Here is a 21730-nt window from a genome sequence, read left to right on the forward strand (position 1 = left end):
CTAGAGATAGGAGCAGAACCAGGGCTATGGCTGATCTATGGGGCACCAGGTGAGTGGCAGAGGCTTTAGGTGCTGAGAGTTTGCCCGACCCCTCAGGGACACAGTGTGAGGGGGTGTCCCAGGGATCTCTATGAAAGGAGCAGAACAGGATTTCCTTGGGGTGGGGAGAGAATTGAAAGTGTCTCAGGGGGTTGGACAGAGGTATTGCCCGGGTGAGAGACTGGCTAAAACACAGGCCTTGCTGTGGGCAGGATTTGAACCTGCACAGGGGAACCCTATTGGATTTCGACTCTAACATCTTAACCACTCGGCCATCACAGCTGGGAGCAAAAAAACTGCCCCAATGCCAGAGAAACTGGTAAAGAATCACAATGCCCAGGTGTGAAGTCATCTGAACTACAGAATTCCCACAGCAAACCTGGCTCCCAAAGGACAGGGGGGATTGGGGGTTTGTTCTCTTTGCTTAGCCATGTGCAGTCGCACAGAGAGCGCGTTTAAAAGTCTCCCGTCCCACAGAGCGGGAAGGGGAAATGATTCTCAACTTGAAGCCTGACGTAGGGTGACCAGACGTCTTGATTTTATCGGGACTGTCCCAATATTTGCTCTCCCCCCGACACACATTCTAACCACTGGCCCCCACTCCCCTCCCAGGGCTGGAGATAGAACCCAGGAATTCTGACCACCAACCCCCGTCCCCCGCTCTGACCACTAGACCCCACACTCCCCTTTTAGATTTTAGGCTCGCAGTCTCTTCTATCCATGCACCCCACCTGTCCATCCCTTTGCTGCAGCTTTTTAGGGTGTCACCCCTGCTCTGCATTCCCCCAGTGCAGCCCAAGGCTTTTCCTCCCCCCAACCACACATCCTCTCCCCACACAGAGTGGATTAAGCACATCTTCAGTGGGGGTTTGGCAAGGCAGGGACAGGGGCGGCTCTAGGCATTTTGCTGCCCCAAGCACAGCAGGCAGGCTGCCTTCGGCGGCTTGCCGAGTCGCAGGACCAGCGGACCCTCTGCAGGCAAGCCGCAGAAGGCAATGCTGCCTGCTGCCCTTGCAGCGACCAGCAGAGTGCCCCCAGTGGCTTTCCGCCCCAAGCACGCGCTTGGCGTGCTGGGGCCTGGAGCCGCCCTGGGCAGGAGCAGGCTGGCTGGGTGTCTTTGTGGCTGTCTGCTGGCCACACATAGGCATGGTTCTCATAAGAACATAAGAACATAAGAAAGGCCGTACCGGGTCAGACCAAAGGTCCATCTAGCCCAGTATCAGTCTACCGACAGTGGCCAATGCCAGGTGCCCCTGAGGGAGTGAACCTAACAGGCAATGATCAAGTGATCTCTCTCCTGCCATCCATCTCCATCCTCTGACAAACAGAGGCTAGGGACACCATTCTTACCCATCCTGGCTAATAGCCATTTATGGACTTAGCCACCATGAATTTATCCAGTCCCCTTTTAAACATTGTTATAGTCCTAGCCTTCACAACCTCCTCAGGTAAGGAGTTCCACAAGTTGACTGTGCGCTGCGTGAAGAAGAACTTCCTTTTATTTGTTTTAAACCTGCTGCCTATTAATTTCATTTGGTGACCCCTAGTTCTTGTATTATGGGAATAAGTAAATAACTTTTCCTTATCCACTTTCTCAACATCACTCATGATTTTATATACCTCTATCATGTCCCCCCTTAGTCTTCTCTTTTCCAAACTGAAGAGTCCTAGCCTCTTTAATCTTTCCTCATATGGGACCCTCTCTAAACCCCTAATCATTTTAGTTGCTCTTTTCTGAACCTTTTCTAGTGCTAGAATATCTTTTTTGAGGTGAGGAGACCACATCTGTACACAGTATTCGAGATGTGGGCGTACCATGGATTTATATGAGGGCAATAATATATTCTCAGTCTTATTCTCTATCCCCTTTTTAATGATTCCTAACATCCTGTTTGCTTTTTTGACCGCCTCTGCACACTGCGTGGACATCTTCAGAGAACTATCCACGATAACTCCAAGATCTTTTTCCTGACTCGTTGTAGCTAAATTAGCCCCCATCATGTTGTATGTATAGTTGGGGTTATTTTTTCCAATGTGCATTACTTTACATTTATCCACATTAAATTTCATTTGCCATTTTGTTGCCCAATCACTTAGTTTTGTGAGATCTTTTTGAAGTTCTTCACAATCTGCTTTGGTCTTAACTATCTTGAGTAGTTTAGTATCATCTGCAAACTTTGCCACCTCACTGTTTACCCCTTTCTCCAGATCATTTATGAATAAATTGAATAGGATTGGTCCCAGGACTGACCCTTGGGGAACACCACTAGTTACCCCTCTCCATTCTGAGAATTGACCATTAATTCCTACCCTTTGTTCCCTGTCCTTTAACCAGTTCTCAATCCATGAAAGGACCTTTCCTTTTATCCCATGACAGCTTAATTTACGTAAGAGCCTTTGGTGAGGGACCTTGTCAAAGGCTTTCTGGAAATCTAAGTACACTATGTCCACCGGATCCCCTTTGTCCACCTGTTTTTTGACCCCTTCAAAGAACTCTAATAGATTAGTAAGACACGATTTCCCTTTACAGAAACCATGTTGACTATTGCTCAAGAGTTTATGTTTTTCTATGTGTCTGACAATTTTATTCTTTACTATTGTTTCAACTAATTTGCCCGGTACCGACGTTAGACTTACCGGTCTGTAATTGCCGGGATCACCCCTAGAGCCCTTTTTAAATATTGGCGTTACATTAGCTAACTTCCAGTCATTGGGTACCGAAGCCGATTTAAAGGACAGGTTACAAACCTTAGTTAATAGTTCCGCAACTTCACATTTGAGTTCTTTCAGAACTCTTGGGTGAATGCCATCTGGTCCCGGTGACTTGTTAATGTTGAGTTTATCAATTAATTCCAAAACCTCCTCTAGTGACACTTCAATCTGTGACAGTTCCTCAGATTTGTCACCTACAAAAGCCAGCTCAGGTTTGGGAATCTCCCTAACATCCTCAGCCATGAAGACTGAAGCAAAGAATCCATTTAGTTTCTCCGCAATGACTTTATCATCTTTAAGCGCTCCTTTTGTATTTTGATCATCAAGGGGCCCCACTGGTTGTTTAGCAGGCTTCCTGCTTCTGATGTACTTAAAAAACATTTTGTTATTACCTTTGGAGTTTTTGGCTAGCCGTTCTTCAAACTCCTCTTTGGCTTTTCTTATTACACTCTTGCACTTAAGTTGGCAGTGTTTGTGCTCCTTTCTATTTGCCTCACTAGGATTTGACTTCCACTTTTTAAAGGAAGTTTTTTTATCTCTCACTGCTTCTTTTACATGGTTGTTAAGCCACAGTGGCTCTTTTTTAGTTCTTTTACTGTTTTTCTTAATTTGGGGTATACATTGAAGTTGGGCCTCTATTATGGTGTCTTTAAAAAGGGCCCACGCAACTTGCAGGGATTTCACTTTAGTCTCCCCTCCTCTGGCCCTGCCCTCATTTGCGCTGTAGCTTTTAAGCCTTCCCTTGGAGCTGTCAGCACCAGCCACCTCTGCTCCAGGTGCCCAGAGGAGGAGAAGTGTGTTGGGCTCCAGCCTGGGACTCTGCCTCCCTCCTGCCTAGCCCTGACTGTGAAGCCTGGCCTTGGCCCTCCTTCCTTTAAATGCCATGTGGGCAAGAGGTAACGTGTCGCTGCAAGTGAAATGGCCAAACTTGTGGGCCTCATGTGAAGCAGCAAGAACCCCAACCACCTGGTCAAACCACAGGCATCAGGGTAACACGTTCTAGATCCCCAACCCATTGTGGCCATCACAACCCAAGACCTGGCTCCAGTGGGTGAGTCACCCAGCTGGAGGGGGGAGACTGGCTCTTGCACAGCTAGAGACAGGAAAGTTGAGCACTGGGAGCTCCAGGGCTTCACCACAAGATTTGAACTCATATTGCAGGATTCAGAGTCCTGAGTGCTGCCCCTTACACCATGGGACCAGCTCATATTTCCTTCTCTGCACATCAGTGACCCTCACTGAGCTGGCTTGTGTAAGGGACTGTTGGCCCCTTACTAAAACTTAGTGTGTGTGTGTGTGTGTGGGGAGGGGGGTTGGTTGGCTAGTTCCCAGCACCAATAGAAGGGGAAGGGCCAATGGGAAATCAGGACCCTGAGACTGACAGTCCCCAGGGCAATGGGGAGAGGCCAAAGCTCCATGTTAGCCGGACTGACAGGCCAAGCAGTGTAATGAGGAGTCACCAGGCCAGGGGTCCCATCCTCCGTGGGAGCTGGAACTGCCCGGGCCAGAGTGGGGCAGAGCTAAGGAGAGGCAGGAGCCCGAGAAGAGCCGGGAGCAGAGCTGCACCAGCCGGGAGAACCAGAGCTGATCTGTGCTGGGAGCTGAGCCGCAGCAGCACGAGCCATAGAAGCTGCCCAGGAGCAGATCTGTGCGGGAGAAGAGCTGCAGCAAGCGGAGCCAGAGGAGCAGCCCAGGAGCTGGAGGCAGAGCCGCAGCAGCACTGGGGCTGGAGGTGGGTGCAGTGAGCAGCGTGGGAGAGCGAGGGGACCCTGGGCAGAAGGCCCAGTGCAGGAGATGCCACCCGTCAAGAGATCTTGCAGGCCAGACCTTTTGGGGTGGGGATCATATCCTGCAAGGGGGGCTGACACTGGGAACAAGGGGCCTGTCACCTAGAGCATGTGGCCACTGCCAGAGCAAGTGTCCAGCCCGTGGTGTCCCTGCAGCACAGCCAGGGCCTGGGGAGGAGGCCTGGGACATGTGAGGGAGAGACTGTGACCTGCCCTGACCCTCCAGAGACGCTGGTTGTGATCTCCCTGCACCACAGAACAGGGTGACGTGTTTTCCTTTCCCACCTTTCCTTATGTTTTACATTGATTGCTGGGTAATAAATGGTGTTTGCTTGAAGCACATGCAGTGAGGAGTGGGTCAGGGAAGTGCCCAGAGTGGAGACACTGTAGCCCCCGTTCAAGTGATCATGACAAGATTGGGGGTCATCAAACCCCCCAGGATTCCTGGGCCCAGCCTTGTCGGGGTTACGAGGTCTCTGCCACACAGGAGAGTAGAAAGAGCGTCCTCGGGGTCAGGCAGCCTGTGGGTAAGGGGGTGGGGACTCAGATCCTTTCTCCCGCCACTTGCACCAGGGTCGTGTATAAACCAGGGAAGTTCCCCACAATAGCCGGACCTGAACCCCCTGTACACTTGTGCTCTGTCCTCATTGCTTCTCTGTCTCTCTTCCCCCCATCTCTGCTGCTCCCCCTCTGGGCTTTCTCAGCACCTGGCCCCACAGCGCTTCCTGCCAGCCAGAGACTGCGTGTTCTAGGCCTGCTCCTGTGGATGTGGCCTCTCTCCTGATTCCTGAGGAAAGGAACCTTTGCAGGAAATGGCCACGGCTTCTGGGAATCCGCATGTGGCTGGTGGACAGCACCAGGAATCATTTGGCTCCTGGCACACAAGGCAACTTAGAAGCTGAGCGCGCAGACAGGGGCTTGAACCCTGGACCCTCAAATTAAGAGCCTGATGCTCTACCAACTGAGCTACCTGGGCTTGTTGAGATCATCTTCACTGTTCAGCACAAGAGTGAGCAGGCCGGCAAATGAGAGGCAAAAAAAGTCCCCAGAACCCCTCTTCTTTTTCTGCACAGCCACTGCCTGTCAGCAGGATTCCTCCTCCTCCTCCCTCCTGTGCCTCAGTGCGACTAAATCTCCACACCTAGAGAGCCGGTCCATCCGCTGCACCCCAATCCCCCATGCCTGAGCCTTCCTGCCAAAGCCCTGCACCTGGATCCAGAGAATTAAGTCTCACGTGTCGCGGGGAACTTGACTTCTTGTGCCCAGAGAGTCTCGGCCCCCCTCAGCAGATGACCTGAGAAACACAATGTCCCCCTTTTCCAAAGAAGAGCTTGGAGGGGTTTTTCTCATGTTACCATGTGGCCTAATGGATAAGGTGTCTGAGTGTGGATCAGAAGACTGAGGTTTCGACTCCCTTGGTGGTTGTGTTTCTGCAGTTTCACTGTTGTGCTGAACGTCCTGCTCCCTTCAGGGCTGGAACCTCTTCTTGGCCGCTCAGGCCAATGCTCTGGCTTCAGCTACAGCCCCGGGAAGGAGTTGGGGGTTGGGTGTCACAAAGGCTGGGGCATGAGCCCCAGGTGCTTCCAGTCTCGCCTTTGCCCTTCCTGACTTGCCAAAGAAAATGGGCGGCTCCACTGCCAAAGTGAGCACCTGGAGTGGGAACAGTCAGAGGCCCCACCAGGGGGGCTGGCCCTGCTTTCCTACCTTCTTCTGATGTTGGCCACAGAGCATCAGCAGCCGCCCTGTGGCCTTCAGTGGGGTTCAGCACATCAGGGAGCAGGCTGGCCCTGTGGCTGTCTGCTGGCCACACATAGGCATGGTCCTCTCCTCCTCTTGCCCTGGCCTCCGCTGCTTTTAAGCCTTCCCTTGGAGCTGTCAGCACCAGCCGCCTCTGCTCTAGGTGCCCAGAGGAGGAGAGGTGCTGGGCTCCAGCCTGCCCAGCCCTGCTTCCTTCAAGCACAGTGGCAAGTGCCAGACTTGTGGGCACCACATGAAGCCATGAGAATCCCAACCCTCAGGTGTCAGTTCTAGAGCCCTGACCCATCCAGCAGGAGGAAAACTGCTCTTGCAGAGCTGGAGACAGGGAAGTGGAAGCTCCAGGGTTTTACCATAAGGTCCCACTGAGATTTGAACTCAGATTGCAGGATTCAGAGTCCTGAGTGCTGCCCATTACACCATGGGACCAGCTCATGCTGCCTTCTCTGGCCATCAGTGACCCTCATGGGGCCGGCTCATGTAAGGGACTGTTGGCCCCTTACTAAAGCTTAGTGGGGGTTTTTGGTTGGCTAGTTCCCAGCAGCAATAGAAGGGGGAAGGGCCAATGGGAAATCAGGACCCTGAGACTGACAGGCCCCTGGGCAATGGGGAGAGGCCAAAGCTCCAAGTTAGCCGCACTGACAGGCCAGGCAGTGTAATGAGGGAGTCACCAGGCCAGGGGTCCCATCCTCCGTGGGAGCTGGACCTGCGTGGGGCAGAGCTAAGGAGAGAGCAGGAGCCCGAGAAGAGCCAGGGAGCAGAGCTGCGCAGGTGTAGTGCCAGAAACTGCTCCCTGTAGGACTTTGCTACCTGCAGCAGTTACTGAGACCTGAGGTTGTTCTTATTTGCTGACTTGTCCTAATTGGCTCAAACTTGACAGTGGTTTCTCTAGCAAAGGCCAGTCCCTGGCCCCTTGGTCCAGACATCCTCATTCACATCAGGCTGGGGTGACCAGATGTCAAAGATGAAATATCGGGACGCGGAGGGTGGAGCCAAAAAAAAAAAAAAAGCCGGCGGCTCCCCCCCCCCCACCGCCCGGCGGCAGTGGCACAGCCCCGTCTCCACCCAACTCTCGGCTCTGACCCTGATACACCCCAGCTCCCCATCCCCTCGCTCCTGGGCCCAGCCTGGGCTCCGAGCTCTGCAGCCGAGCCGCACTCAAGGTCCCTCCTGCAGCTCCCAGGCAAGGGGCGAACCAGGCAGCCGGGCCCGGGCCCTCCCGGCAGGAGCGTGTCTGCCCCACGTGTGTCTCCACCCCCCGCCCACATGGGTCCTGTCCGCTCCGCACATGGGCGGCAGGTTATATCTGTGTGCGGTGCCCGGGCTCCAGGAATATTCAGGGCTGGGTGCCCTGCTCCAGCAACAGTTGGAGCTGGGTCTCTCCCCCGGCCCTGCCTGGATCGGGCCCCGGCCCCCCCACGTCTCCCCCCGCTGCCGTGACCCTGCCTGGAGCAGGTCCCAGCCCCCACCTGCCACCCCCTCGCACGTATCCCCCCCGCCGCTCCGCGTCATGTCCCTGCCTGACAGAAAGCAGCGCGCCCCTCTCCCCTGCCTGCTCTGTGCTGCCAGAGAACTGCTGTCTGCTGCCCCAGGGTTCTAGTGCCTGCCCGCACTACTGGCGAGGCAGGCTGCCCTTACCCTGAGCCTCTCCAACACCCCAAACCCTCAGCCCCAGCCAGAGCCCTCATCCCCCCTGCACCCTAATCCTCACCCCAGCCAGAGCCCTCATCCCCTCCACACCCTAATCCTCTGCCCCAGCCAGAGCCCTCATCGCCCCTGCACCCTAATCCTCTGCCCCAGCCAGAGCCCTCATCCCCCCGCACCCTAATCCTCACCCCAGCCAGAGCCCTCATCCCCTCCACACCCTAATCCTCTGCCCCAGCCAGAGCCCTCATCCCCTCCACACCCTAATTCTCTGCCCCAGCCAGAGCCCTCATCGCCCCTGCACCCTAATCCTCTGCCCCAGCCAGAGCCCTCATCCCCTCCGTACCCCCAGCCCCAGCCAGAGCCCTCATCCCCCCGCACCCTAATCCTCACCCCAGCCAGAGCCCTCATCCCCTCCACACCCTAATCCTCATCCCCAGCCAGAGCCCTCATCCCCTCCATACCCTATTCCTCATCCCCAGCCAGAGCCCTCATCGCCCCTGCACCCTAATCCTCTGCCCCAGCCAGAGCCCTCATCCCCCCACACCCTAATCCTCACCCCAGCCAGAGCCCTCATCCCCCCTGCACCATAATCCTCACCCCAGCCAGAGCCCTCATCCCCTCCACACCCTAATTCTCTGCCCCAGCCAGAGCCCTCATCCCCCCTGCACCCTAATCCTCTGCCCCAGCCAGAGCCCTCATCCCCACACCCTAATCCTCTGCCCCAGCCAGAGCACTCATCCCACCACACCCTAATCCTCTGCCCCAGCCAGAGCCCTCATCCCCTGCACCATAATCCTCACCCCAGCCAGAGCCCTCATCCCCCCTGCACCATAATCCCCCCCCCAGCCATAGCCCTCATCCCCTCCGTACCCTCATCCCCAGCCAGAGCCCTCATCCCCCCACACCCTAATCCTCTGCCCCAGCCAGAGCCCTCATCCCCCCACACCCGAATCCTCTGCCCCCGCCAGAGCCCTCATCCCCCACACCCTAATCCTCTGCCCCAGCCAGAGCCCTCATCGCCCCTGCACCTAATCCTCTGCCCCAGCCAGAGCCCTCATCCCCTCCGTACCCCAGCCCCAGCCAGAGCCCTCATCCCCGCACCCTAATCCTCACCCCAGCCAGAGCCCTCATCCCTCCACACCCTAATCCTCATCCCCAGCCAGAGCCCTCATCCTCCACACCCTAATCCTCTGCCCCAGCCAGAGCCCTCATCCCCCCTGCACCCTAATCCTCTCCCCAGCCAGAGCCCTCATCCCCGCACCCTAATCCTCTGCCCCAGCCAGAGCCCTCATCCCCCCACACCCTAATCCTCTGCCCCAGCCAGACCCCTCATCCCCCCACACCCTAATCCTCTGCCCCAGCCAGAGCCCTCATCCCCTCCGTACCTCAGCCCCAGCCAGAGCCCTCATCCCCCCGCACCCTAATCCTCACCCCAGCCAGAGCCCTCATCCCCCCTGCACCATAATCCTCACCCCAGCCAGAGCCCTCATCCCCTGCACCCTAATCCTCACCCCAGCCAGAGCCCTCATGCCCTCCACACCCTAATCCTCTGCCCCAGCCAGAGCCCTCATCCCCCCGCACCCTAATCCTCTGCCCCAGCCAGAGCCCTCATCGCCCCTGCACCCTAATCCTCTGCCCCAGCCAGAGCCCTCCTCGCCCCTGCTCCCTAATCCTCTGCCCCAGCCAGAGCCCTCATCCCCTCTGAACCCTCACCCCCCGCCAGAGCCCTCATCCCCTGCACCTAATCCTCTCCCCAGCCAGAGCCCTCATCGCCTCTTCACCCTAATCCTCTGCCCCAGCCAGAGCCCTCATCCCCCCTGCACCCTAATCCTCTGCCCCAGCCAGAGCCCTCATCCCCTCCGTACCCTCAGCCCCAGCCAGAGCCCTCATCCCCCCGCACCCTAATCCTCACCCCAGCCAGAGCCCTCATCCCCTCCACACCCTAATCCTCTGCCCCAGCCAGAGCCCTCATCCCCCCTGCACCCTAATCCTCTGCCCCAGCCAGAGCCCTCATCCCCTGCACCTAATCCTCACCCCAGCCAGAGCCCTCATCCCCGCACCCTAATCCTCACCCCAGCCAGAGCCCTCATCCCCCCGCCCCCTAATCCGCTGCCCCCGCCCGAGCCCTCATCCCCTCCGTACCCCCAGCCCCAGCAAGAGCCCTCATCCCCCTGCACCCTAATCCTCACCCCCGCCAGAGACCTCATCCCCCCGCACCCTAATCCTCAGCCCCAGCCAGAGCCCTCATCCCCTCCACCCCCTAATCCTCGGCCCCAGCCAGAGCCCTCATCCCCTGCACCATAATCCTCACCCCAGCCAGAGCCCTCATCCTCCACACCCTAATCCTCTGCCCCAGCCAGAGCCCTCATCCCCCCTGCACCCTAATCCTCATCCCCAGCCAGAGCCCTCATCCCTCCACACCTAATCCTCACCCCAGCCAGAGCCCTCCTCCCCCCACACCCTAATCCTCAGCCCCAGCCAGAGCCCTCCTCCCCACACCCTAATCCTCTGCCCCACCCAGAGCCCTCATCCCCCCGCACCCTAATCCTCTGCCCCAGCCAGAGCCCTCATCCCCTCTGTACCCTCAGCCCCAGCCAGAGCCCTCATCCCCTGCACCCTAATCCTCACCCCAGCCAGAGCCCTCATCCCCCCGCACCCTAATCCTCTCCCCCAGCCAGAGCCCTCATCGCCCCTGCACCCTAATCCTCTGCCCCAGCCAGAGCCCTCATCCCCTCCGTACCCTCAGCCCCAGCCAGAGCCCTCATCCCCGCACCCTAATCCTCACCCCAGCCAGAGCCCTCATCCCCCACCCTAATCCTCACCCCAGCCAGAGCCCTCATCCTCCACACTCTAATCCTCTGCCCCAGCCAGAGCCCTCATCCCCCCTGCAACCTAATCCTCTGCCCCAGCCCGAGCCCTCATCCCCTGCAACATAATCCTCACCCCAGCCAGAGCCCTCATCCTCCACACCCTAATCCTCTGCCCCAGCCAGAGCCCTCATCCCCCCTGCACCCTAATCCTCATCCCCAGCCAGAGCCCTCATCCCCTCCACACCCTAATCCTCACCCCAGCCAGAGCCCTCATCACCTCCACACCCTAATCCTCATCCCCAGCCAGAGCCCTCATCCCCCTGCACCCTAATCCTCTGCCCCAGCCAGAGCCCTCATCCCCTGCACCTAATCCTCATCCCCAGCCACAGCCCTCATCCTCCCACACCCGAATCCTCAGCCAGAGCCCACAAACACCTCCACCCTAATCCTCATCCCCAGCCAGAGCCGCATCCCCTGCACCCTAATCCTCTGCCCCAGCCAGAGCCCTCCTCCCCCTGCACCCTAATCCTCACCCCCAGCCTGAGCCCGCATCCCCCCCACAACCTAATCCTCAGCCCCAGCCAGAGCCCTCATCCCCCTACACCCTGATCCTCTGCCCCAGCCCTGAGACCCCCCACAGCATGAACCCCTCATCCTCAGCCCCACAGCCCTCAACCCTGCATTCCCTCCTATCCCCAAACTCCCTCCCAGAGCATGCACCACCTCCCCCTTCCTACTCCCCCACCCCCAGACCAGAGCCTGCACCCAAACTCCGTCCCAAGGCCTGCACCCCTCACCCCCTCCTGGACACCCACCCCCTGCCCCAGCCCGGAGCCTGCACCCAGCACCCAAACTCCCTCCCCGAGCCTGCACCCCTCACCTCTTCCTATGCCCCTACCCCCAGCCCAGGACCTGCACCTCATACTTCCCCCCGAAACCCCACCCAGAGCCTTAGGGTGGGGGCAGAGTTTGGGGGGGCACGGGTTCTGGGCACCACCAAAATTTCTACAAACTTGCCACCCATGCTGCCTGGCTGATGTCAGCATCTCTCTGTGAGGTCACCACCTCCCCACCACCTTCGACCAATAGTCTGAGGTCCTGCAAAAGTCTTTGTGATGTCACTGCCACACCCCTCCCTTGCTGTGCTAATGTCCTGCCCTTGGCCAGGAACTTTGGAGGTTTGAGCTACTCCGTATGGATCACGCCATTCAAGGAGCGTTCGTTCTAGGAAGCAAGCCGGCTAGACAGGAAAACATCAGACGCTGCTCCCAATGCTACACTCAGTTTTTCAGAAATTAGTCAACTTTAGGGCCAGAAGAGACCATTAGAGCATCTAATCTGACCCCCTGCATATCACAGGCCTCCTGTATGACACAAGAGCTACTTTTGGGGCAAACACATTCCAGAAAGTCATCTAGTCTTCATTGAATGACATCAGGAGATGGTGAATCCACCACTTTCCTCGGTAGCTTGTTCCTGTGGTGAATCATCCTGGCTGTTGAATATTTGTGCCTTATTTGTAATATGAATTTGTCTCTTTTCACCTTCCAGCCATTGGGTCTTGTTGTGCCTTTCTCTGCTTGATTAAAGAGCCCTTTAATAGCCAATATTTTCTTTCCATTAAGGCCCTTCAACACTTCAATGAAGTCACCTTTCAATCTTCTTTTGATAAGCGAAACAGGTTGAGCTCGTTCAATAGCTCCCTAGAAGGCATTTTTCTCCAGCCCTCAGAACATTTGGTGGCTCTTTGGTCATCAGACTCCTGAACTGCAGCTGGATGTGGCTCTTGTTCTTCTGCACAGCACAGCTCCTGGAGAAGAGGGATCTGCAAATGTACATTCATATGATCCCTTTGTTTAATCGATGAAAACATAAACTAGACACTTAGAGGATTGGAACTGATTTCAGCTGATGGACAGCTTTGCTAGGTTTTTATGCATTTGGACAGCAAAATGTTGAGTTTTACATTCATATCAAGCACCCCCGTATAGTGGAGCCCCTGAACAGAATGGAGAATGGAAATGAAAATGTTTTCCTTTTTTTTGAAAAAAGAAAGAAGGTTATAAAACAACACAGGGGTTTGAACTAAGGCCCACTTGATCAGCAGTCAGGCACTTTACCACTGAGCTATGCCCCCATGACAACAAGAGTATAGAATTGTGATCTCCAGGACTTTTCAGGATGGACCCTGCTTCCTCGAGCTCCTTTGCCATTCCCAGACCACAGGAGGTTTTAAAAATGGGGTTTGATTAAACTTCTTAAATGTGGTAAACACCACAGCTTGCGCACCCACCGATATAGCTTCTCCCACTGACATCGCTGCCACCTCTTGGGAAGTGGATTAACTGCACCCCCAGGAAAACTCTCTCCCTTTAGCATAGAGCAGTGGTTCTCAAACTGTGGGGCAAGACCCCAAAGTGGGTCATAACCCTGTTTTGGTTGCCAGGGCTGGCATTAGACTTGTTGGGGCCTGGGGCTGAAGCCAAACGTCTGAGCCCCACCACCCAGGGCCCAATCCCTCAAGCTCTGGTTTTGCCCTCCCCTCACTGGGGCAGGGCTCAGGCTTTGTCTCCCCTGCCTCTGCCCAGTGGGGAGGGGCCTGGTCCGGTCCCTCTTTCCAGGGCCATGTAGTAAGTTTTTTTGGGGCAGAAGGGGGTTGCGGTGAAAGGAAGTTTGAGAAACCCTGGCATGGAGCCTCTGAATACGTCTAGACTTGGCTCCCTGTGGCAGATCAGACACTGAAAGTGCAGCCATGGAGACACCACACACCAGCCTTGCCTAGCAGGCAAGAATCAAACCTCCACAGAAAGATGCCTGTTGTTTTCTAACCCATCTCCCTAAGCCCTCAGCCACCACCACTTAACAAAGGGGCTTTTCTACACTATGGTTCTGGTCTCACTGAAGGGTCATTTCCAATTGTTTGCTCAGACCAGCATTAGGGGAAATGGTGCCCTGGGCAAAGCTTGTACTTTGGCACTTCCCCATTGCCCCTGGACGATTCCCACTCCCCCTTTACCGCTAGCTCCTGCACTCCCAACCCTTGCACCTCCTTCACCCCTAACTCCTGCCCCCTCCTGTGCCCCCTTTGCCCTTAACTCCCTGTGCCACCAGCCATTGCCCCTCTCCTGCAGCCCCTTCACATGGCTCCAGCGCTGGGGGCCCCACACTTGTTCTCCCTTTCCCTGGGCTTTGGCATCACTAGCCACTGATTAGTGAGTAGGGTTCAGTGGTCCCCAAAATGTGGGGCATGACTCCTAGGGGGACACAGAGGAACATTCATGGAGTCACCTCAGGGCCTGAGCCAGCCCCCATGGAGGGAGCAGCGCTCAGCCCCACTCTGCCCCAGCTCTTCCCCAAACCCACCCTCAGCCTGGGCCTCTGGCTCCCAGCTCGGCCTCGACCCCCTTACCCCTGTCTGCACCCCTCTCCCCCAGCAACAGCCCCACTCCCAGCCCATGTTCTCAACTGTGACTTCCGAGGGCCACAGCCATGGCTAAGAGGTCACAGAGTGAAGTGTTTGGGGACCACTGGTTTAGGGTGATGTTCTCAATCACTTCTATGAAGTCCAATAAAAGCTATTTCTCACCCACCGACCCCTCCATCAGGACGGTCTAGGTATGTTCTGCTGCCCTTCACTCATACAGGAAGGATAATAACATTTCATTCCATTCAATCCTAAAGTGATTTGTAACCCACCACCAGCCGAAACTGGTCATTTTGGGAAAGCGGCCCCATCATGCTGCATAGCTAGGCAGAGTAGGTGTGTCTGTGCAAACACGCTCTGTTCCTGAAGTCTTTCCCCCAGCTCCTCACTAGATGTGAGGGGAGCTCATTCAGCCCTGCTTCCGCTTAGTATTTAAAAAGGCCTTATTGTCCCTAGCTCTGCTGGCCTTAGATTTCTCCTTCTGTCCCTTTTCTAACAGCTCAGATGAGGTGGCCGAGTGGTTAAGGTGATGGACTGCTAATCCATTGTGCTTTGCATGCATGGGTTTGAATCCCATCCTCATCGGGTGCGTTTAGTTTTCACCCCTCCTTTGTAGACAACCATCTCCCCCTTTGGAACAATGACAGATCAAACAATGTTGCTTCTTGCAAACAAAAACCTTCTCAGAAACTCAGAACTCCCTTGCTTTAAATAAAATGTCTAAATCCCAGATTTCTTTAAAACAGAAATTCTCTGGTGCTGTATTTCTTAGTTTTTATCTCAAAAGGGAACATCCTCATCATCTCCCCCAAACACCCTGGAACCTGCCCAAATTATTAAAATACCCTCAACCCGAGCAAGGCCAGAGCAGTGAACCAGAGCTAGTGTCTAGGCCAAGCTGTTCTGAAGGAGGCAACTCCAACATTTTCTCCCTGCTTCCCTTGGCAAGGTCTGACTGAGAAAACAAAATTCCCCAAACTGAAAATTTTCTGCTGAAAAACTAATACTAGTCTGTTTGGGGACTTTGGTTTGCAAGTATTAGTGTTATTATGCTCTTCTGATTTCTGAATCAGTTCAGTCTTTGTCCTCCAGGTGTGTTTCCACCAGCTGAGTTGTGGGGGAGAGAGGCCAAGTCATTATGTCTCTTCCCCTCTTTCATAGTTTCTTCCAACTTGCTAGGAAGCTCCTTTGTTACCATGTGAGTCAAGCAGTGTCCATTGTCTCTGTGCTATCTTGGGCCTGGTCTACACTAGGACTTTAATTCGAATTTAGCAGCGTTAATTCGAATTAACCGTGCACCTGTCCACACCAGGAAGCCATTTAATTCGACCTAGAGGGCTCTTTAGTTCGACTTCGGTACTCCACCCCGACGAGGGGAGTAGCACTAAATTCGACATTGCTATGTCGAATTAGGCTAGGTGTGGATGCAAATCGAACTTACTAGCTCTGGGAGCTATCCCACACTGCACCACTCTGTTGACGCTCTGGACAGCAGTCCGAGGTCGGATGCTCTGACCAGCCACACAGGAAAAGTCCCGGAAAATTTTGAATTCCTTTTCCTGTCTGGACAGTTAGAATCTCATTTCGTGGGTGGACATCGGGGAGCTCAGCAGCACCGGCAGTGATGCAGAGCTCTCCAGCAGAGGAGTTCATGTAATCTCTGAATAGAAAGAGGGACCCGGCATAGACTGACCGGGAACTCTTGGATCTGATCGGTGTGTGGGGCGAGGAGTCTGTGCTTTCGGAGCTGCGCTCCAAAAAACGGAATGCAAAGACCTACGAGAAGGTCTCCAAAGCCATGAGAGACAGAGGATACAGCTGGGATGCAACGCAGCACCGCGGGAAAATCAAGGACCCCAGACAAGGCTACCAACAAATCAAAGTGGCAAACGGACGCTACGGAGCCTGCCACCACTGCCCCACCAGTGACCATGGACTCTGACGATGGGACAGTGTCGACGGACAGTTCCTCGGCGATGTTCGCGGACGGGGAAGATGAGGAAGGGTTTGTGGAGGACGAGGCAGGCGACAGCGCTTACAACGCTGGTTTCCGACAGCCAGGATCTCTTCATCACCGTCACGGAGATCCCCTACCAACCGTCCCAGCCATTAACCCGGACCCTGAATCAGGGAAGGATCACTCGATAAGTGCTTTAACCATGTAAACTTTATTCTTAATATAACAGGAATCTGAAGTATATGAAAACATGGTCTCTCTATATATGGGGCTAGAACAGAAATCCTCCTGGGAGATCTCCACAAGCTCCCTGAGGTAATCTAAAAGCCTCCACAGGAGGCTCCTGGGGAAGCTGCCTTATTGGGTGCTCCGTGGTAGCACACTTTTCCGCACAAGGCTTTCATGAGCTACTCAGGAGCATTGCCTCCCGAGCACGGCTGCATAGTCCCTGGTTTGTGCTGGCTTTCACGCAGCATGCGCTCACTAACTCCTTCAGTGACCGTCCTCAGGGTGATCTCGCTCAGAGACTCCTGCATCTAATTAGGGAAGTACTGTAATGTTACACCTGGTCCTAAGTATTTTTAAAAATCTCGGACAGACGGCATAGCAGAGACTCAGCACGCTGCTGCGTGACGAGCGTAACGGAAACCCAAAGAATCAAATGGACGCTCATTGAGGGAGGGGGGACTGAGGACGCAAGGTATCCCACAGTTCCTGCTGTCTCCAAAAAGCATTTGCATTCCTGGCTGAGCTCCAAATGCTTCTAGGTCAAAAACAGTGTCCATGGTGGGTCAGGGCATAGCTAGGCAATTTACGCAACCCCACCCACCCCAGAAGTGAAAGGAAAACAATCCTCTCTTGACTCTTTTACATGTCACCGTATCTTTACTGAATGCTGCAGATAGATGCGATGGTGCAGCACTCAACACTAACATCCTTGCTCCCCCCACGCTATGGATGGCTGGTGGTACAATAGGATTGATATCCATTGTCATCATCAGCCTATTGGCATATGGGGCAGTGCAAAAGGACTGGTAACCATGCAGACAACCATCCGTTAGGTCAATCAAGGGTGCCTGGCCCTAATTTTTCCTGGTAGATGGTACAATATGGCTGATAACCATCATCATCATAGCAACAGGGGGCTGAGCTTCATCAGCCCCCACCCTTCATGTGTAAAGAAAAGATTCAATTGCCCCTGGACTAGCAGCAGGATGCTGGGCTCCTCTCCTCCACACTCCTTAATGTACTATCTGGACTATCATAGCAACTGGAGGCTGCCTTCCACTCATTTCTCACTAACAAGTCACTGTGTCTTATTCCTGCATTCTTTATTACTTCATCACACAAGTGGGGGGACAATGCTATGGTAGCCCAGGAATGCTGGGGAAGAATGGAATCAACAGGTGGGGTTGTTGCAGGAGCACCTCCTGTGAATAGCATACAGCTCATAATCTATGCAGGATCTGACACAGAGCAGCTGGGCTCTCTGATACAGTGGTTCTCTAGTATACTTGCCCATATTCTAGGCAGGACTGATTCTATTTTTAGATATCAAAAAGGAAGAATTGACTCAGGAAGTCATTTCCAATTTTGGCTTTTACACCCCTGGTTAAGAGCAGCCAGGGGCACTTATGACAACAGCAAATGGTGCAGCGCAAAAGGACTGGTAGCCATGCCCATCTTATTACCAATTTATGGTGTGGTAGATGGTACAATATGGCTGGTAACCATCTCTGCTGTCATGCAAAAGCAAAAGCATGCTGCTGTGTAGCGCTGCTGAACCGCCTCTATCAGCGGCATCTGGTACACATACGGTGACAGGCACAAAAGGCAAAGCAGGATCCATGGTTTCCACGCTGTGGCGTGTGCCCGTGGAATCCAGGGAAAACGGGCTTGAAATGATTGTCTGCTGTAGCTTTCCCGGAGGAAGGGATGGCTGACGACATTTACCCAGAACCACCCGCGAAAATGGTTTTTGCCCCATCAGGCACTGGGATCTCAACCCAGAATTCACAGAGACAGACTAGACTGTGTTCATTGTTCACAAACATTTATCTTGGCAAGGAATTCACTCCCTTTTTCCCATCACACAGCTTGGACTGTCTCCAGACCTGCCACAGCATCCCCGTCACAGAGGCTGACAAAGATTAGGCGGCGAAATAAAAAGACACGGGACGAGATGTTCGCTGAACTTATGGGGTGCTCCCGAGACAGCAGCGGACCAGCAGAGCCAGTGGAGGGAGACCTCTCTCTGTGCCAGTGCTCACACAGCGAACGGGAGGAGAGGTGACGTGAGGAAGACAAGCAGGCGACTCAAACACTGCTTGGACTAATGAGAGAGCAAATGGACATGCTCCTGCGCCTTGTGCATGTTCTGCAGGACCTCCGGCAGGAGGACAGAGCCCCCCTGCAGTGTATCTGCAACCGCCCTCCCCCGCCCCCAAGTCCCATACCCCCCTCACCCCAAATGACCCGAAGGGGGGGCGCCAGGGGCGGTGAAAATGGGCACTGCACCCCAGCAGAGTGCTCAAAGTACCCAAAGCTCTCATACCCTCAATTTTGAAAAGTCCTTTCCTTCCCGCCTCACCGAAGCCCCCATCCCAGTTTCATCCCCTAACTGTCTAGTTGATAATAAAAAAATACTTTTCTGTTAATTACTGTTTCCGTCATGTTCTTTTAGAGGAGACTGTGTTTGAAGGGAGGGAAGGGGGTTGGTAATGTGACAGGACAATCACCTTTACCAGGGTACAGACATGGGGGCAGGATCAGCAGCAGGTCACACACACACTGCAGTCAGTACGCACCCTGGTCGGTATGGGAGGTGGTTTGCAGGTTCTGTGTGGGTGGGGGGGTACGTGACTTTGTAGCGGGGGGGGGGTTACAGATCTCATGCAACGGTCCCTGTCCTGGACCACAGAGCCACGCAGCAGAGGAATCTGTATCCGTCCTCCCGCGCCAAAAGGCCACATAGCCCCCGCACACAGAGTCCCAAAAAGGAGGGATGGCAGGCTCCATTGAAACAACCAGTCCGGCACTGCAGACCGCTCTGGGAGCAGGAGCCTATCATTCCTCGAGTTTACAGGCAGTCTTTACATCACTGCACACCCTACCCAGCACAGTCCGTGTCCCAGTTTCAACCCTGTAACGCAAAGTCATCAATAAAGAAACCTTTGTAAAGTTACAGTGGAACATGTATTTTATTTTTAAACGTGTGTTGGAAGTTGGGAAAGCGGGGTGGGCGGGGTATGTAACTGCAGATGCTAGTCAACAGTCACTTGGTAAAGAAACAGGGGCAGCTTCAGCGTCTCTGTAAAGAAACTGAACAGTCACAGGTCACACTGCTCACTGCTCGCTGGTACTTGAAGAGTTCCTTGTTGCTGTGCAAGGCGCCTGCACAGGGCTTCACGAGCCAGGGCATTAGCGGGTAGGCTGGGTCCCCGACGATCACTATAGGCATCTGCACATCCCCAAGAGTTATTTTGTGGTCCGGGAAGAAACTACCTTCCTGCAGGCATCTAAACAGACCAGAGTTCCTGAAAACACGCACGTCATGAACTTTGCCTGGCCACCCGACGCTGATGTTGGTAAAACGTCCCCCATGGTCCACCAGTGCTCGCAGGACCATTGAAAAGTAGCCCTATTTCTCAGCAGCTGACTGTGGAAGAGGTGGACGATAAGGTGCGAGGAGTTGACAACGGCCATAACTGCAGCGGGATCCGTGCTCAAAGTGCTGTGGCGCCTGCGCTGTCACTGAGCAGAAAAGTGCATGAACAGAATGCCCGCAGGCGCTTTCAGGGAGGGAGGGAGGGAGGGTGTGATTAATGGTTCAATGATGACAGTTACCCAAAACCACCCTCGACACATTTTTCCCCCCAGCATGCATTGGGGGGAAATACCAGGATTCCAATGGGCAGCGGGGACTGCGGGAACTGTGGCATAGCTTCCCACAGTGCACCATTTCCAAAGTCGACGCTGGCCCCGTTACTGTGGACTCAGACAGTCGAATTAGTGTATTTAGTGTGGATACACAAATTCGACTTCATAAGGTCGATTCCACAAATTCGAATTAAGTAGATTCGAAATAGTCTTGTAGTGTAGACGTACCCTTGGAGAAGTCTGCATTGTACACGCTTCCTGGGCTAGTCCTTGGGAGTGTGGATCCCTTCAATGGGCCAGCAGCGAGTCTGGCTCCTCCCTTGTCACACCTGAAAGGCTGGTGGGGGGCATTTCTCAACCTCATAACATATCTCAGTAACACACACAGAGCAAAGCTTTATAACTTCCCAACCAATGCGAGCACACACAATCCAACACGATATTAATGTTCAACAGATCAAGACTTTTGAAATGATACGTCACAAGGCAGACTTTGAACAAACCATGTCATCATTATATGAGAGTGGTGAATATAGGGCTTCCCGGTGCTGCTATGAGCACAGCGTGCCACACCTGGGCTTACATTGCAATGGAGACGTACCCTTAGAGTCCATCTCTCCTGGGATAAAGATGGTCCACACCTGACTCTCTGCCAATCCCACTGGGCTGACAAGTGTTGTTTGTGTTTGGATTCTATAAAGCAGAGGAGCAGATGAAGTTTTGCTCCCAAGGTGTGTGTGTGATTCTTTGGACAGGTCTACACTACAAAATTAGGTTGGTGTAATTACATGACTTAGGCTGGCAATGCAGTTCTATCAAGCTAATCCCGGTATAGATAGTGGCTCAGCTGTCAGAACTTTCTGGAGCTATGAAAGGGGAGGGGCCCATGGCTCTGTAGCAGGAATGCAGGGCAGGTGAGTTCACGGCAGGCATGGAGGGATACTGGTGGAGGCCAGTTATGGTGATATAATGACCAGCAGCATTTACACTGACATTTGTCACTTTAAGTTTGCTGCAAAAAGCACTAGGCCTCTCGTCGAGGTGGTTTTATTTTGTCACCAAAACAGGGCAATTTTGTTGCCAGACGTGGTATTGCAGTGTGTGCACCAGCCACAAGCTGCTGACCGAGGGAGCGTTGTGTGTTTTTCACGCATCTGAGCAATATAATGATGCTGAAGTAACCTTGTAGTGCAGACCTGGCCAAAGATTCTCTCTCTCTCTCTCTCTCTCTCCCCCTCACACACACACACACACACACACACACACACACACACACACACACACACACACACACACACACACCTTGCAAGGAAAACGTCACCTGCTCCTCTGCTTTGCAGAATCCAAACACAAGCAAAGCTTGTCAGGCCCCAGTGGGGATGGCAGGGAGTCAGGTGTGGGCAGACACTGTGCTGTTGCTACAGGCAGGCACCATGGCTTAGCTGGCTAAAGCACCTGTCTTGTAAACAGGAAATCCTGGGTTCAATTCCCAGTGGTGCCTTATTGACTAACTCTTGGGCAACCTGGTATTGGCTACTGTGGGAAGACAAAACACAGAGCTCTTTGGTCCAGCCCAGTATAGTTGTTTAAATTATACTCACAGGCACTGATAACAGACTTACTGAAAATTTGGGAGTTAAGAGCTGATAGGTCAGTGTTCCAGCCTGTCACAGATGATCCTGCTTCCTCTGGGACAGGGGCAGGTCTGGGCTCAGGCTGA

At 54.1% G+C, this 21730-nt stretch overlaps 5 non-coding genes across 5 annotated transcripts; 2 read left to right on the forward strand and 3 right to left on the reverse strand.

The window, feature by feature from the left end:
* Positions 1 to 239: 239 nt before the first annotated feature.
* On the reverse strand, positions 240 to 321 carry TRNAS-CGA. Its single transcript has one exon. It is a non-coding gene; the product is annotated as a tRNA-Ser (tRNA).
* Positions 322 to 5441: 5120 nt separating this feature from the next.
* Positions 5442 to 5514, reverse strand: TRNAK-CUU. The gene has a single exon. It is a non-coding gene; the product is annotated as a tRNA-Lys (tRNA).
* A 1136-nt stretch (positions 5515 to 6650) lies between these two features.
* Positions 6651 to 6722, reverse strand: TRNAQ-CUG. Its single transcript has one exon. It is a non-coding gene; the product is annotated as a tRNA-Gln (tRNA).
* Positions 6723 to 14677: 7955 nt separating this feature from the next.
* Positions 14678 to 14759, forward strand: TRNAS-GCU. Its single transcript has one exon. It is a non-coding gene; the product is annotated as a tRNA-Ser (tRNA).
* Positions 14760 to 21437: 6678 nt separating this feature from the next.
* Positions 21438 to 21511, forward strand: TRNAT-UGU. The gene has a single exon. It is a non-coding gene; the product is annotated as a tRNA-Thr (tRNA).
* Positions 21512 to 21730: the final 219 nt, after the last annotated feature.

The sequence above is a fragment of the Mauremys reevesii genome, unplaced genomic scaffold (assembly GCF_016161935.1).
Source record: "Mauremys reevesii isolate NIE-2019 unplaced genomic scaffold, ASM1616193v1 Contig29, whole genome shotgun sequence".
NCBI lineage: Eukaryota > Metazoa > Chordata > Testudines > Geoemydidae > Mauremys > Mauremys reevesii.